The sequence below is a fragment of the Lolium perenne genome, chromosome 6 (genome assembly GCF_019359855.2).
Source record: "Lolium perenne isolate Kyuss_39 chromosome 6, Kyuss_2.0, whole genome shotgun sequence".
NCBI lineage: Eukaryota > Viridiplantae > Streptophyta > Magnoliopsida > Poales > Poaceae > Lolium > Lolium perenne.
This window is the reverse complement of record NC_067249.2, coordinates 208009197-208016503: the sequence shown is the minus strand read 5'-3', so window position 1 is coordinate 208016503 and position 7307 is coordinate 208009197.

Here is a 7307-nt window from a genome sequence, read left to right as displayed (position 1 = left end):
TCAGTTCCTGGAATTCGGCAGTCCGTGCCAACCTCAGTTGCATCTTCATATATGGATTCATGCCTTTCATGAACCGCTTCTTCCGCTTCTCCTCGGTATCTACATCCTCAGGTGCATACCTGGATAACCTATTGAAATCCCGAACATACTGCATAATTGGTGCAGTATTCTGTCTTAGTTCTTCAAATTCCCTCTTCTTCAGCTCCACCACGCTGTCCGGAACATGAGCATCCCGAAACTTCTTCTTGAACTCCTCCCAGGTGAATACCTTATCCGGAGGGTGTACTGCTACCAGATTCTCCCACCATGATGCTGCTGGTCCCGACAACAAATAAGTGGTGTATCTAATCTTTTCCTCATCATTGCATCCAACAGTCTTCAACTTCCGTTCCGTATCCATGAGCCAATCTTCAGCGTCCATTGGTTCTGGAGCTGATGTAAATGGTAATGGTCTTGCATTTTGGAAGTCCGATAGTGTTACTCCCTTGCCTTCATTACCCCTATCATTAATGACATGGGTAAAGAAATCCTGCATATTCTTGCTACGGCTTTCACAGTAACGCCTCCTATCTTCCTCCATTGACCTCATATATTGTTGGAAGTCTGGGTGCAACATTGGGTGTGGTGGTGGTGGTGCGTTTTCTGCTCTAGCTGCTGCATCTGCTTCCTCTTTCTCTCTGGCTTCCCGCTCTCTGCGAGCCTCTTCAGTTTCTACTAACGCCATTTCCCCCTAGTCCTGTAACAAAGAGCGATTACTCATAATTACACCATGCAAATGCTTTCTGAGCTCAACTCAATGCCCAGAACTAGTCACATAATGAAATCAAGAAGCAAATCCAAAACAAACATTTATTATGTATATACACCGTATAATACATAACACACTCACAAACTTATATTACATGTGGTACATATAAACCACTTGTTTGGCTCAAAGCCCAAGCCAACGGGAATTTAAAATACGTTCTATTACAATACCACCTAGATTACTTTATTCTTCATTGGAGCCCTACTCCTCATCGTCTTCATTCGCCTCCGCGTACATCCCTGGGGTCCATCCGGTACAACGGTCTGTCCTCCGAAGACCGTCCGGAATGAAAGTTCTTCCCGTAGGTATGTAGTCTGAATCGGACGAAGTGCCGAGACAGAGATCCGTCATGCCAAAGTAACTAGATAAAGACTCGTACATATCCCCAGTGGAATACATCTCCTCATCCCCAGTCATCCATGGAGGATTCCTATTAACTTGACCCCTCATCTTCTTCTTCTTCTTTTTCTTGGTTCCAGAACTCTCACCTACAACGTACTGGGATGTTTTGGGTAATCCCATCTCCAAATCCAAAGAAATGGAGTTGGTGTCTTTCTCTTTCTGCTCAAAGCTTTGGTTAACATTCTGGTTAACCGCATCACTCTCATGTCCGGTATCACATGGAATTGGCTCCTCTTCATCACCGAAAGGTTCCCCGAAACGCCAACCCGTCGAGTTTTCAATCGGTGACTCCGAGCAATTTATGTTCCATGAGTGGTCTTCCCCATATCCAGTATCATATGATGCTGACACGTGTGGATAGTGCGGGACAAAGTTAGGTGTAAGTGGATCTCTTGTAGGTAGATTTCTCTTGAACCACTGGTCACTCAAATCTACATCGCTATCTGGGTTAAAGAAGGGTGTAGTATGTTGTGGTTGTGCCCTCAAATCACGCATCCGAGTTTGGACTTTATCAGGGTCCGTGAACTCAGCTAGCATGTGGTCAATCTCACCTCTCATCTTCATGTGTAAAAGGTACATCGTGGTCAACAAAGACTTACAGCTATCCATGTGCTGTGCTGTAGCTTCAGGACTTCTGTGTGCTAACACCAAATGATTAAGAGTGGGATCCTCATCTTCCTCGGCATGAGGTATATGAGAAAACTCTGAACATAGCAGTTCTACTGACTTGTGCTGCCTTATCTCAAGGATTGCCTTGAATAGGCCCATATGGTAGGCTGTGGTGATAGTTTTGGCTTCTCCGTATGGCATTATACGACTCATCAGCAGTTTTTCCGGTAGTTGGACCGATACTCTGCACTTGGCTAGGATTTCCCCATCATAGTAAGTATACTTGATAACGGGTATCCGTGGATCGCAATGAAGTTCCTTCAGCATCCCACACAGGAGAGCTGTTATTGGTCCATCATAATCACCGAGCCAACCCTCAACTTTCCTCAAAGTCCTCTTAGGAAAAGTGTTCGCCATTATGGCTGTATACAAAAGCAGAATATTAGTGATGATAATGCATCATAATAGCTATAATAAAGAATTATCGCACTAAAATATATGGTTTTGCTATTCTCAAGTGAATAATCACCATACTTCTAGAGAATCCTTTACTATTTCTACTAGACTCCTACAGGTTCCTTCCCTATACTAGGTTTTTCCAACCTAAGGTCGCAACATTTGCTCTGATACCAGCTGCGGTGACCCAGCATACCACTGCATGTTGTAGTATACAAGTCGTTGATATGATCTTTGTGAAGGGGCTTCCTCACAATTTGCCATATCCCTCAGAGTGGTACAACAGAAACATTGCAGGTCATAACACTCCATACTTTATTACAAACATTTTCTTAACAAGTTGGTATTCTCACAGGTCCTATGAGAACACCCTAAGATACTACTAAAGTACAATTACAACTCATACTAAAGATGAAAAGAGCTCAACAACTTATTTAGGTAAGTTCTACGTTGCTCGGCTCTATGGTACTAGGGTATGTCACTACTCTTCCACCTCCGTGTCATCTGGTCCATAGACTATCCCATAGTCTACGCCTTCCACTCCGCCGGTAAGATCAGGTTCATCGTAGACCAGCTCGTAGCTTCCTTCTAGTGCTTCATCGTTGATAGCCTCCACTTCAGGATCACAGTCTAGCAAGGGTGTCGAAAGAAAGTGAGTACAGAGGTACTCAGCAAGTTCTAAAAGAATAAAAGGTGTTTGATGCACTAGCTATGACCATTGATCAGGAAATCGCAGGTCAATGCATGTTTTGAAAACATTTCTTCAAAAGGTTGCTTTTATTATGAAAACTATGCCCGTCAGTCTTCACAGGTTGACTAGAACTTCGTGGAGTTCCTTTCCTGCCGCGTTCGCTGTTCCCTTCCCGGAACAGGGAGTGACAGCCACCATTTGATACACTCTGCAGAGGTGCGTTACTTTTCCCACAAGAGATCTCACCCTTTTCGCCATCCGCAGGGACTTGCCCCCGTTCACACTTCCTTAGGTGTGAGGCCAGGTATAAAGATCCAAGCCCACACCGCCTTCTCCGCGACTGCAAACCCACCCTTTTGTCCGACCGTACACCTCCAGTAGACTTTCCCCCGATAATACGGCTTTACTCATGGTGTACTCCGGACAATCCCTCATAGATCGGAAGAGATTAACATCACTAAAGGATGGGGATTTAAAAGGATTTCCCAACCTATTGCGGCAGTGCCTCCAGCACCCCACCGTCTCTCCGATCCGTTGGCGTGCAGAAGGGAAAAGATACAGCTGGCTTTTCCAGAGCCATTATAGATCTCATGGTCAACGCGGTTTGTACGGCGCTAGAATCACTGGACGGCATTGGTAATTTAATCCTAGGGTGATATAACCCATTGCAATGGAACCTCCACCATATCAACACATACCATGGTTCCATTGCCATCCACATAGTCATATTCATAGTTGGAAAATAACATTTCATTTGCGATGCAGGAATGATATGTATATAGCTTTGCATCAAAGTAGTAGAAAATAATCAAGTTGACATGAGCAAGGGTGAACTTGCCTGTGGACTGCGAGATAGTGCAGTTCAATGCAGTTGATGGAACCTGGACCTCGGGTTCTGTAAGAAGCATCATTGTCCGATAAGGACAATGTTATAAAAATCCAAATAATGCAATCATGGATGAATTATTTTATGTTGAATCCCTTTACCCCAATGAGTTATTACAAGTTAGGGTTGTATTTAAGATTTATGTCTTTGGCGGTAATTTACAATTGATTTAAAAGTGTTAATCATGGTAATTCACACAAAGTACAACAATTTTCAAAGTAAAATGATTTTACTTGATAATTACCTTAGTCATTCCAAAAATAATTTGAAATAGAGTTATCTCTATAGTTTTTGGAATAAAAAGAAATATAGTAGTTTTCTGGGAAAAATTCCCTTGTTCAAATGAAATGACTTGGAATAATAGAATCCCATTTTGAAATGTTGGAAAATAAGTATTTGAACTTATTTGAGATTTTTCCTTGAATTTTAAATACAAGGAAATAATAATTTAAAATTCCAAGTTATTATTTAAATTCTAAAAATTCATAATTTTGAATTTGTTCATAATTTCATTTCATATTTTATTCTTGTTAAGATTTATTTTTCATTCATAAATCCAATTTTTATTGGATTTTTAGAGTTTTTTATGATTTATAAAAATTTGGTAAAGTTTTGGTCTTTTATTAAATGTAAAATGACCAAAATACCCCCCTGGACCCTTATTGGGCCCAGCCCAATTAAACTAACCCAGGGACGGCCCAAATAGGCTGGCCCCCTTTTGGGTTCGGTGGCGCCGAAGCGGCCCACCTCACTCACTCTCACTCGGCCCTCTCCTCACTCGTCTAACCCTAGCCTCTGGCGATCCCGTGGCGATGGCGTCGCCGCCATGGCCGCCGCTCTGCTCCGGCCATCACCGGCCTCCTCCGCCGTAGCCACCTACCGATCTAGAACCGCCTCGAGCAGATCTATCGATGCATGCGAGCAGTTTTCCTCTCTTCGTCTTCTCCTGGCGGATCGCCTCGATCTGGATCCACTGGAGAATCGCCTCGGCGATTGTGAAGCTCCGACGAGCTCTCGCCCTCGCCATCGACGTGAGCGCCTCCGAGACCGACCTGGCGCGGGTGCTGCTCGCAGCGCCTGTGCCGTCGTCTCCGTGCTGTGCTGCTGTGGTGGTGTTCGTCGGCGTAACGCCGGCGACTACCCTGGCTTTGCAGCTGCTATGGCCGCGCGGGCACTGCCTCGCCATGCCATAGCTTCTGCCTCCAGGCGCGGGTAAGGTCCTCTGTTCCTCCTCCTACTCCTCTGTGCGCCTCCCCTTGTTACTGTGCTTCTTCCTCCTCATGCTATGTCACTCTCTGGTGATCTTGTGATCATCTAGAGTCATGCTACTGCTGCGCAATCTTACGTAGCCGGTTCTTTGCCAAGCTTATGGTCAGATTACCAGTTATTGGTACTGGCACATGTCGATTTGCTTGCTGTTCATGTTATGCTTGCTTCTCTGCTACTCCTAGCTTGCTCTACACTTGCCATGCTATGCTGTGCTTGCTTATGGCTTGATATACCTTGCTGTTCATGCTTCTGGGCTTGCTATGCTTACTGGTTTATTCATACTTGCTTGTCTAGGTGCACTTGTGATGCATCTGTGACACTTGTGTGTGTGCCAGAGGTGCCTGTGATATAATTCAGTACTAATTCTGCAAGCCAATGATCCATTGGATCATTTCTTGCTTGTTGGCTAATCCCTCTGTGTAGCTTGGCTTGCTATGATTGATCAATTTGATCAATAGCTTGTCGATGATTGCTTCGGCTAATTCTGTGGCTATATGAATCAATTATCTAGTGATCTTGATGCTCAAGCATCACTGTGTGTGGTTGCTTACTTGTGCTGTTGCTTATCTCTAGCTATCTAGAGTTGCTCTAGTGGCTATGAATTAAGTTGTCTTGCTTAACAGTATGCTGCTGTCATGTTTAGCATGGATCTGTAATAAATTCATGCTTGGATTATTTAATTATGATGAACTGCTTATACAGTGATGATTTAAATGTCTTGCTTGTATATGAGTTTGCTGTTCATGATTCTTTTACAAGCAGTTAAAATCTGAATCCATTTCTGGATAGTGATGTGATCTATTTGGCTTTCTTTAATTGGTGCTAAGTGTGATGTGACCTCAGTAGCTTGCTACTGATTGGTTGCTCACATGATTGATTTGATCTTGTTGGCTACTCACTTTGCTTGCATATTTGGGGATCATATTAAGTATGAATGCCAATATGCTTGCCTGTGAAGAAATCTAGGGTTTCTGATGGTTGCTTGCTTAGGATCTTCTGTGTAGTCTTAGCTGCTAATCTATGCTATCTACTGGTGCTATCTATGCATGTGATCTTGCTAGTGTGCATCTGTTCATGCTTTCTAGCCTCTGTGCACATGATCTGTATCTGGGTAGTGTCTATCTTAGTAGCCTTTGACTGGCAGTAATCCTTGGTGAAAACCAAGTGATGATCTACCCATATGAGCATCTGCTCATCCCATGCTTATGCATATGATGGATTAGATCCATTGGATCTCTTCCAGGAACTAGGTATACCTTGTTCCAGCTCCTAGAAAGTAATGCTTTGTTGATGCAGTCTTGTGGTTTGTGCAAAGCCCTTCACCTCCAGATCTTGGATGATCTTCTCAGGTCACCATGATTTCTGATGGCTGAGGTTTTGTGTGTTTGTGCTGTTCTTAAGCAAGAACAGGATGAACTATGTGTTGCTCAAACTTCACCCTTACCTGGTGATTCTTATCTGGTCGACTGTGCCTTTGGTTCTAGGGTTTGTGATCCTTTTATACCATCTCTTCTTTTACTCTGACCATGACACACAAGGCCTGGTCACTTTGTGACTCATCCCTTGCATTGCCTTGCTGTTGCTGCCCAGCACACTTGAGCTGTGTGCTCTCATATGCTGAAACTTGAGCCTACTGCAGCTGCTCAGTTTTGGTCTGCCTGATCCTATCTTGTGCTGTCCTTGGCTTTGGACAAGCACAAGTGTGCTGTGACTTGGTTCTGTCCAAACTGAATATTGTGTCATTTGCTAACTCTAACATTTTGGCTAGTTTGATTCTTTGTTTTGCAGGTTTATGAAGTTGGACATGGCCAGAAGATATGCTCCAAGTCATATAGTCTAGGTCTTAGATTAGGAATAAACTTGTAATCTTCATTTTCATTTCTGTTTCTTATTTATCAATTTTTGTATCAAGAATATTGTAAAGACTTTGTAATCTGTGTTGTTATCAATAAAGCCCAAGTTTTTGTTTATGAGCTTTTGATTATGTGACATTTATATTCTGGAATAAATATTGTATTTGTGATTCACTTTGAAATTCAAAGTTGTTTGAATTCATAAGTTGTTGGAATTATGAATTCCATTTATATTGTTCATTGTTTATTGTTTAATGTATTGACACTTGTCAAATGAAATCAATTCCCCAAATCAAGCAAGATACAAAAGAGATCATGTCGAAATTTCCCTAA